The sequence below is a fragment of the Cupressus sempervirens genome, chromosome 4 (assembly GCF_028749045.1).
Source record: "Cupressus sempervirens isolate cs-2001-9-10 chromosome 4, ASM2874904v1, whole genome shotgun sequence".
Classification (NCBI taxonomy): Eukaryota; Viridiplantae; Streptophyta; class Pinopsida; order Cupressales; family Cupressaceae; genus Cupressus; species Cupressus sempervirens.
This window is the reverse complement of record NC_143121.1, coordinates 775,043,111-775,054,409: the sequence shown is the minus strand read 5'-3', so window position 1 is coordinate 775,054,409 and position 11,299 is coordinate 775,043,111. Positions and strand designations below refer to the sequence as shown.

Here is an 11,299-nt window from a genome sequence, read left to right as displayed (position 1 = left end):
GTATGAAAACATCATCCATAAGAGGAAAATAAAGCAAATAGAGAGAACAGATAAACTTATATGGGCAATGTCAAAAAATGGTAGGTATAACATTAAAAAATGGATATAGAATAATTACTGAATCACAAAGATGGGAAGAAGTTAATCTACCCCTTAAAATTTGTTGGGACTCCTCTTGCCTACCAAAAGTAGGTTTCTTTCTTTGGACTACCATCTAAAAAAGGATTCTTACAGCAGATAGACTTAGAAAGATAGGCATTAAGGGTCCATCAAGATGTGTTTTCTATAAGAAAGATAGTCGAAATATCGATCATATCTTATATAATATCTCATATACACAAAATCTTGGGAATGGATCCAACAAATGATGGGCTGGACCACTCCTCTACCAGAAAATCCTAATTTTTTTTCTCTATGGATGACCTCTGACAAAGATAGTAGTATCTATGAAAAACTCTAGAAAATTTGTCCATCTACCATTTTGTGGGAAGTATAGAAAGAAAGAAACATAAGAATATTTCATGATTAGGACTTGACTATATTTGAGCTTACTAATAAAATTGAAGCTAGTATAGGATCCTTCTTAGATTGGGATGGTCTAATTAAAAGGAGTTGGAAAAATTTAATTAATCCCCCAATTATGTATAAAATAGAATCAATAAGCAAGGTCTAAGTGTAGATATAGATTCAAAGAAATATAGATTCAACATATTTACCAGGAAGGTAACTTTATAGGAGACCAATTAGAAAATAAGGTAGTAGATGATGAGAGCATATTAGTTAATAATAAAGTTTGTGATATAGATTATCAATATAATCAATATTGCTCTTAATATTCTGACCTTTCTTTTCATTCCTTTTGTCCTCTTTTGGCTTCTTGCTCTGGCTGGTTTGGCCTTTTGTTGTCTCCTCCTTCTTATTTTCCATATTTGCAACCAACTATTGTTCGTCTCTCTTCACTCTTTGAAAAAATTTTGTAATATTAGATTTAAGTATATTATACAAATATATTAACTCCTATGTTATTATCTTGTTTCTCACCTGTATTGTATATGTTTAGTTCTTGGATAAACTCTTCAACCAATACTGTTGTAGGTAGAAGTGTTTGTCAAACTAAAATAAGGATTCTTTTTCTCCTTTCTAGCCTAATCTAATTTTTCAACCTTGTTAAGGCCTTCCCCTTTCAATAGCCCATAAATCAATTACATAGGTCTAAATCTAGAAGTAATAGTCTACGTCCAGAGTGATTAACTGGTAACCTTTTAAAATGATTGAAAATAAGCCTTGAAATCATTAGTTGTATAGTGGATAATGAATGTTCTGATAGGTATATGCTCTAACTTTTCTTTGAAATGGTTAAGTTTGGAATAATAGTTATAAATTGGCATTAATAAATATAAAGAGAAGTCAATAAAAAATAGTCAAATAAGAGGAATGCTCATAATCATGTCAATCTAATTATTCTTATAATTTTCTTTTGATATATGCCTACTAAAGGCATGAAAGAAACCTTAGTCTATGAACTAGGGTATGTGCCAGGTACTATAAATTGTAGTTATGATCAATTTTAAGACTTTAATAGAAAAAATTATAATATATGTTATAGTAATACTTGTAGGATTAATTCATACTGGTTTGATGTTATCAACATGATATTTAACTAGTTTCTTAGCTAATAACCTCATTTTGGCTCTGTATAGTGTGGTACCCATTTATATTCTTTTACTAGTGTGTGTAGGATTTGAATTTTGACTTGTGTGCTAAGGATAAAGAGGACTCCAATTTGGTTATCTATGAGTAGTCTAGATTGGTTCTCAATTAGCTTGTTTACTTTCTTCACAATAATTCTATTGTTCAATAGTAATGGAAATTATAATTTGTTAGACTTTTAATCCTATAAACATTTTGATCTTGACAGATTTAGTTAAGCTTTCACTTTGTACTTTTGTCATAACCTTAGAACAAAAAAGAACTTTCAAGAGATTGAAAATTACAAATCCCATCATTTACTTTATTTTGATTCACTACTTCATCTATATATAGATTTAGTAATTTTTTAATATAATGTTGACTAACACCGACCAAGAAATTAACTTGTAAATATGTTAAGTGATAGATTTGAAGGTTAGAGAAGGGGGATTGAATTAACTAGGAGTCTTATTATAAGATGTTTTAATAATAGTTTTATATTCAATTGTGGAAACTTATCCCTCTCTCTATTCCTCTTCACATGCTTTGACTACTAACCCCATATTGGAAGAAAGTGATTTTCTTTGTTTTGCAAACTCAGAGTAGAGTATCTCCCTGATTAGATCTATAGGGAAATGTATTATACCATGCTAGTATTCAGATTTCCTTCTCTATGGAATTTTATTTGTAACCTCTAACTTCTATACTATATATAAGCATGCAAATAATGCCATAATCAAACACATTAAGAAAACCCCTTTGAAATTTATATGATATAGGACTTTTGTCCCAGGGTAGACTAGAGGTTTTCATTCTTTGTTATTTCCTAATAGTGGCCATTTGAATGGAGAAAATATGTAAATTCTCATTAATTAATAAAATTTATACAAAAGATCTAGCCATTTACTGATTAAAAGAAAAAAGATTTTCTTTTTGGTTGGTTCATTACAAGTCATTTAATTTGGTAGATTACCTACATATTAAGAACCATTTTACTTAGATTTTCTCTACATTTAAATTTAGAAATTGTATTTATATTTCTCTACTTTTAAATTGCGTGTTGTATTTATATTCTTTGTACTTCTAAATTTTATTAATAAATATAATATATAAGTGCTATGTCGCTTTTTGATTTTTTTAAATTTTTATTTAAAAAAAATAAAAATACTTTACAATATCATCCTAGAATATTCATTTATACCCATAAATGTTTCCAACAATAGCTTTAATATAAGAAAAATTGATTGCAAGAAGTTAATTTCTAAAAACTCATTATATATATGCAATTCAACTATTAAAATCATTGGATTAAAAGGTGTAGAAGTCAATAGTTTATCACATTAAGAAAAGGGGTTTGATTTATACAACTCTTTGTAGGTTAATTTAATTCAATCTTATAAAGTAGTTTGAAGCCAACCTATTGGTAGTTTTAAGATTATTCAACAAATATCTGTAAAAGTATTGTCATTTTTGCATATATAATTTGAGTAGTGGATACTTCAAAGCAAGTGTTGTTGAGTGTGAAGTCTTAAAGAATAAGATTCATATTAAGATTCATACTCATGTATGGAGTAAAAGGTATCTTACAAATCATATTAGTCTTATATTAAACGAAACAAAAAACAAATATATATATATATATATATATATATATATATATATATATATATATATATATATATATATATATATATATATATATATATATATATTGTAGAGATTAGCCCTACTATTGAATAACATAAATAGAGGCAATAAAAAATAGAAAAAATAGAAGTTGATGCTATGACCTTATATTATATTTTGAGTGTCACTTATTAGTACTTTTCGTAGGCTAAGCACTCTTGTGACATATTTTAATTTCCTTCAATTAAGGGGTTATTAAATGAAATCTAATTAACCAATTAAAATTCATTTTATTTGTTTTTGAAATTGAAAGAAGCCAAAAATAGGGTCATACCCAAAAACATAAAGTTGCAAACAACTAACAATTAGAAAAATCCAAAATCAACTAACCCCCCTTTTCAATTTCAAAAACCACCCTAATAAAGTCTCCCAACTATGAGAAAGAAAACTATAGACATTATACAACATAAAAATACAAACATTATGATAAACAATAGTCAATAAATGCACCATTAGCGAAACCTTAAAGGGTGAGTGAACAAAAACTAAAACTTAAACTAAAGAGAGAACTAATTCCCCTTGTTCTCCCTCCCCTAAGATTTATCTACTAACACTTGGAGCCAATCATCCATGAGAACTTGTAAAAATAACTCACAGTGTATACTCCTACGACAGATGTTAGGCCCTCATTCTCCGCATGAAGGTTAAGGATGGAGGCCACCCAATGAATCACTCTCTTAGAAAACCCAATGACTGTTAGGAAAGCTACTAGTAGAAACACCTTCCAAATGTCAATTTACCAGGAAAATTAAATAAAGATCAAATCTACTAAGATGCATAGGAAAAATAAGAATAGAGAAAATAAAGACACACACAAGATAAACATAGACATGATTTAATGTGGGAAACCCTTGGGGGAAAAACCCACAACCCAAAAACCCTTGAGAAACTTTGTATTATAGTAAACAAGTTACATACAAAGAACTCTAGTTTTTGGATAGGCTCATAGGCTCAAATTGTCTTTACAAGAAACCCGACCTTTATAGACCTAGCCTCTACTTCTACATTTTGGCCTATACAGCCCAACGAATCTCACATACATTTATAACTATGTAATTCTTTATGGAATCTAATGCATTGGCTATTAAGATCATAATGGTTAGAGTCACAATGATTACTCATCCATCTAATGGTCACTCTTCTAATTGGCGATCCCTTCATCAATGGGTCGCTCCATTCAGCCTCCAAATCTCCCTTCAACATCATCATTCCCTCTGACCCTCAATCACTTGTAAAAACTTTTTCATACTATCATACATCACAGAGACCAAATGTACAGACTCCAAGTTTTATCATACACTAACCACCATACATTAAAATTGTATTGGTTCATGGCTTCATGTCCACCGTATAATAGTAACACTTGTATAATATGATGGACTCTACTTTACCATTGTATTGTGGTCACTCCACCATATAGTGAACTTAATCAACCTAACAATCTCCCACTTAATAAAGTAGCACCGACCATTCCAACAAACATATCTCTAATCACAAGAGATAACAACATCATCTCCATATCTAAGTTTCCATTAGCATCTACAACTAATCATTCCATGCCAACTCTAAATATAACATTACAATATCATGAAGTATCTAACAAATGACCAATGTAGTTAAAAAAATGAAACTAAACCAAGATCAATGCCAAAGTTCCAATCATGACCTCAAGAACATAAACATGAAAACATGATCTAATCAATCTCAATAGAGAGATTACATGCTCCATTTTTGAAATGAAAACATAAACCACACCTTTATCAAAGACTCCATTAAGCCCTCAAGATGTCAACATCTTTAGTCACATGAAGATTAATATCTCCATATAGTACTTCAATAAATGTGAAAAGATCCTTTTGCTACATCAGAATCTTGTGCCTTCAACATCTGCAATATTAATGTAGATAAGTTACTTCATCATTGCCAAAAACTCCCACTAAATCATGTTGTTGCGTTACACATGGCATCTATGTCACTGCCAACAACTCCAACTATATGGTTGTGCTAAGTCATACATGGCATCATGATAATCATCTTCCACATGAAGATTGAATCACTCTAGCCAATCATCATTAGATGACCAATTAGCTAAAGCAACACTACTTACATCTTCATCATCAGTATGAGAAGACTCAAAATTAGAAGAACTCTCCATTTTCTTCTTCTTCTTCTATTTGTAATCCTTTTCGATATGACCAGTTGGCCTGCGGTTCAAACACTTCACTTTGGACTTTTTTCTGGAAGATTCAAGCTTCATGTCCTTATTTCTTTTGTCCTTCACTCTGCCTTGGGCAATGAGAGTCTCCTTAGCCACCTTAGAAGATTTCCTCTATATCTCCTTCGATATAAATGTAGCAACTACTTCATCCATTTTTAATTAGGTGGTCATACTTGCAATGGCCATCACAAGATGATCCCATGAATTAGGAAATGAGTAGAGTAGTAGCATGCAATGCTCTTCTTCACTAACAGACACACCAAATAATGTTAGTTGTGCAATCAACATATTGAACTCATTTAAATGATCTACCATAGTCGTTCCTTCATCCATCTTCAAGGAGTACAACTTCTTTCTTAGGAAGAGCTTGTTTACCAAGGATTTTCCCTAATAAATATCTCCCAACTTCTTCTACAAAGAATCTACAATTTCCTACTCATGAGAATTTAAGAGAATAGAATCTACAAGACATAGCGTTATTAGTCCTTTGGCCTTTTGATTTGTTAAAACCTAATCTTCTTGCTTCATGCCTAAAGGCTTGTTTCTAGACACAACAGTCCATAAATCTTGGTCTACCAACATATCCTCCACTTTAAGTTTTTATAAAGTTTGTGCCATCAAAATTTTCAATCTCTATTCTTCCTAATGTACCTGCCATCTCAATTTCTAGATGAACACTTTATAAACTCCCACTAGAACCAAATTGACACCAAATGATCAACCCTACCTAATACAACCAACTCTACCAACAAGATAATGGTAATGTGTAATGGCTTTGATACAACTTGTTAGGAAAGCTACTAGCAGAAAACCTTCCAAATGCCAATTTACTAGGGAAATTATATAAAGATCAAATCTTTTGAGATGCATAGGAAAATAGGAACAAAACATAGATAATATTTAATGTGGGAAACCCTTGTAGGAAAAACCCACCACCCGAAAACCCCAAGCAACTTTGTATTATAGTAAACAAATTACATACAACAAACTCTCCTTTATTTCCTTTACAGTCAACCTAACTTTCATAGCCCTAGCCTTTGCTTCTGCATTTTGGCCTATACATCCCAACGAATCTCACATACATTTATAACTCTGCAATTCATTATGGAATCTAATGTAATAACTATCAAGAATAGAATGGTTGTAGTCATAATGACTACTCATCCATTTGAGAGTCACTCTTCTAGTTGGCAGTCCCTTCAGCAATGGGTCACTCCCTTCAACCTCCATAACTCCCTTCGACATCAGACATTCCCTTCAGCCCTCAGTCATTCATAACAACTTTTTCATACTGTCATATGCGATGGAGATAGAATGTACAAACTCCAAGTTTCACCATACACTAACCACCGTATATTAAAATTACATCAATTCATGGCTTCACATCCACCATATGGTAGTCACACCCATATAGTACGGTGGACTCTACTTCACCACTGTACTATGGTCACTCCACCATATGGTGGACTTCGTCAACCTAACAGTGACCTCATCAAACCTTTGCTCTAAGATCTCCTTCCTTTCTTGCAGCCTTTTAAGGTTTCTGTTAGTGACCCTAGAATCTTCAATTTGAACACCACTATGTTGGGATCATGAGGTGTGTCTCAAGGGCTTGCTCACCTTTTTTGGTACCTTTAATTTTAAAAATCTTCGTCCTTTCCTCTCTAAGACGATCTCACTTTATCAAACTTTTCTTGTCCATTCATGGTGCTATTCGAATTAATTTTCATTTTATTTATTTCTCTTATAAAAATATTAAGTGTTTGAAAACACAAAATTTTAACTTGTTTTAATGCGTACTTTTGTGCACATTTTTCTGGCTAATATTATAGATATCATGACTTCATTATATTCTAAATTTTACAAATAATAAAGAACATAATTATTCTTATTTAGATTATTTATTTTTTATTATTAAGATTAGTTATTATTATGTGTTAATCTTGAGTAGATTGGAACCCAATACCTTGACTTGCAATGTACCTAGATACATTTTAGGCACTTGCCTATTTTTCTAGTTATTATTATTTTTATATGGTCAAGAAATCAAAAATATTCACAAAACTGATTTAGTAGATGGTATAGTATATACTATTAAATAAAATAAAATGAAACTAGAAAGTTAGCTTGACAAGCAAGCAAGTATTTGCCTGCCAAGCTTTTTTCAAAGTAGCTATTTTCTATTTTGTAGAGGACAAAAAATAATCTTATAAATTATATTGATCCTCTATTAAAATGAAAGAAAAATGATATAATGTTTGCTACTAAATAAAATAAAATGAAATTTAGAAAACTAACTTGATAAGCAAGCATGCATTTACATATCATGATTTTATTTGAGACGTCTATTTCTATTTTGAATAGGACTCATAATAAGACTTATTCTCATTCCAAACAAAAACAATATTACTCATCCTATTGATCATCCGTCCAATAAATTAATATAAAGAATAATATAAATAATACTAATGACTTAGATGTTGAATTTCTATCCTATTGAATAAATATATAATATAAATAATACTATAAATGATCTAATATCTACTATAAAATAAATTAAAATGACAACCAGAAAATCAGCATGATAAGTCAACACTATTTTGAGGCGGTTATTTTCTATTCTTTTCGTGTTTCGGCCTGTTAACCTTCCTGAAGTTGCCCTTCTTCTTTGTCAAAACTGAAGCATTTCCCACGCCATGAGATTAGAAAAATGAGGGAAGAAATAATCTTACGTTGGAACACTAACCACTGCCTTTCTCTTATTTGTGAGTCAAAGGATTCGGTGAACCAAGACAAAGTTCGTTCGGCATATTCTTCTCATATTGAAGCTTCCTCTTTTTAATTTATTGTCCTTCTCGAAGATAGCAACTTCATAGTCAAGTTACACCTGATCCATACATAAAATTGGTAAACACTCCTCTCAATTTATATTGCCATCAAAATTCTATATTAGCTCTATTAGAAATCTTATTCGTTGAAAAAGCAAAGACAGAACATCGTAAGAACATTTTTCTACGGATCTTTGTCATGCTTATAGTTGATTAGTTTTTATCGCATGTTTATCTTGCTGAAAGTTCTCCTTGTTTCTCTTTTTCTTAAATGATTTTTGAGCATGAGTTATCTCCATATCTAAGGTTTGCAGAAAACAATGGAGATTAGAGTGACCAGCCCGTCTATTTTTCAGTTGGAGACAATGGAATTGAAGAGAATGATGAAGGAATCAGCAGGCGGGATCACGGAAAAATCACCAATGTCAAACCCTAAAAATTCAAACGTTCCAATTGCTACACCTCCCCCAAACCCTAACCCTAAAAGTTCAAACCATGCCATTGTCATGCCATCTTTTTCTCCGAACCCTGTGAGAAAGAAAAACAAAGATTATCTGAGAAGAGGGCAATGGCTTCGCGCAGCCATTTTGGGACTGAACGAGGGAGTTGTGAGCACAGCGTGGCTCATGATTGGCACCGGCGCGGGGAAATCTGGTGCAAGAACAATGTTGGAGGCGGCTCTTGCGGCTGTGGCGGCGGGAGCATGTAGCATGGCGATTGGAGAATTCGTTTTTGTGAAAACACAGCACGACGTTGAGCTGGCGAATTTCCAGAGAGAGAAAAACTCAATCAAGGGATTCGAACACGCCACATTTATAATTAGCCTTCCAGACCCTATTGAGGCGGCTTGTGCATCGGCCCTTGCTTTTTCTGCTGGAGCGCTTTTCCCTTTAATCTCTGCTGTTTTTGTCACTCATTACATAGCTCGAGTTGGGTTGTTGGCCGGGGTTTCCAGCTTGGTTCTCATCTTGATTGGCGCCATTGGAGCCTACTTTGCTTGCTCTTCTGTTGTCAAAGGGAGTTTGAGAGTGCTGTTTGGAGGACGGATTGCCTGTGTAATAAGCTTTGGCTTGCGCAGGCTCTTTAATACCAGCGAACAACAGTATGAAGTTTGAGTAGACTGTCAACGCATTATGTATATATCACATAGATATTGTTTGTCGAGGGGTGTTAGATTTTAGTTTTAGATGTAATATTCGATTTGTTTTAATGGTTACTCTTAAAACCAAATAATCCGTTGTTTCGATTATAGATTTATTAATTTGCTCTGAAGTAGCTTATCTGTATCTCTGTATTTTTGTAATTTTATATGAAATAAAATGTACATTTTAAAAATAAACTTTGATGTAGAAATGTTTGGTTATACACTACAAATACCCTGATATAAAAAATAATAAATGTGACAGATCAATTACTAATCAAACTAATACTCTATTTTCCTTACATTTAAAAAAAAAAGTTCTAATGAGGTATACTGTGTTAAGTTTTGTATTGTTGTGGATGCGCAATCACTAGAAAGAGGTAAGCTTTAGAAAGGTGATGACACCAAGAAAAAATAGTAATCATAATCTCTGGTCAATAGATGTGGTTTTATTAGAACTTTCTTCTCAAACTCTCCCATTTTCTCTATTCATTTTTTACTAATAACTAAACAATAAATAAACTACAATACTAATAACTAAACAATAAATAAACTCCTTGTCTCCCTGTAGTGTCTATTGCAATCTGTGCTTCTCACAATATTAAAAAATTAAATTTGATGTTAGATTTAGTGGGTCTAACTGAAAGGCAGACCCTTAAAAAAATTTCCAAGGCCTCCCCGTGGAGGAAGGCCAAAGAGGGGGTTTAGGGGTTTGGAAATAGTTTTCAACCAGCAATTGACGCGCCTCGCTTATAACCTCACTAGCTGCGTCATTGCCCCAAGCGCAAAGATGCCACTTTCATTTTCCTATTTCATTCTATGTAAGATTTCCTTGTTCCACATATTCTGCACATTACATGTGGGATTAAGCTGCTGCTTCGATTGGAGAACTGTTTTATATTTTACTGCAGATTAGAATAAATCCAATCCTCACGGTTGCAGATATTTAGCTAATGGACTTGTTGGAATAATGAATATCTCCACCTCATGCTGTAATCAATTGAACTGGTGTTTTATTCAATGAATATTGTTGATTAAGCAGATTTGTTGGGCACATTCCCTATTCTTCAGCAAATAGTTGATTACAACTTGTTGTCCGGTTATAAAATTCTTTAAATTTTATAAGCCTCTGTTAATTTTAAAACTTGCCTAGTTTTAAACATCAAATTGGCCATTCTATCTCTGAAATTTGTGAGTCTTTAAGCCTCCGTGTCTCCGGCTCATTCTCAGCTCCGCGCAGCACTTGAGATCATCGAAATCCAGCTTCTGAGCCTCAAGATATTAAAGGTTAATGATTGCCTTCAAAAACGTGCATTTCTTAACCTTTAACTTCTTAAAAGGTTAATGATTGCCTTCAAAAACGTGCATTTCTTAACCTTTAACTTCTTAAAAGGTTAATGTTAACCACTAAAATACGTTTTTCCTAACCTCTCCAATAGGTTAATGATAGCGATTAAAAACGCGTAATTCTTAACCTCCATGAGACGGTTATTAACCTGCTTAAAAATTTCCAATTATATGAACCATATGTGAATTTGGATGTGAATCAAGGTATTCATCGAATTGTATATAAATCATTTGGCATAGTGCATATGCAAACATGGATGATGGTCTATGTTCTGAAGAAAATTAAGCGCAGAATGATAATGTAGGAGGAACACGAGTCCCATGATCATTCAGATCAATTCTCATACCATTGCCAAGCATAGAGTCTGTTTGAGAGAATCAATCGGCAAG

At 32.5% G+C, this 11,299-nt stretch overlaps 2 pseudogenes; one reads left to right on the top strand and one right to left on the bottom strand.

Annotated features, from left to right (window-relative positions):
• The first annotated feature begins 8,735 nt into the window (after positions 1-8,735).
• Positions 8,736-9,582, top strand: LOC149563678 (vacuolar iron transporter homolog 3 pseudogene; annotated as a pseudogene).
• Positions 9,583-10,195: 613 nt separating this feature from the next.
• Positions 10,196-10,354, bottom strand: LOC149563677 (U4 spliceosomal RNA; annotated as a pseudogene).
• Between the last annotated feature and the right edge of the window lie 945 nt (positions 10,355-11,299).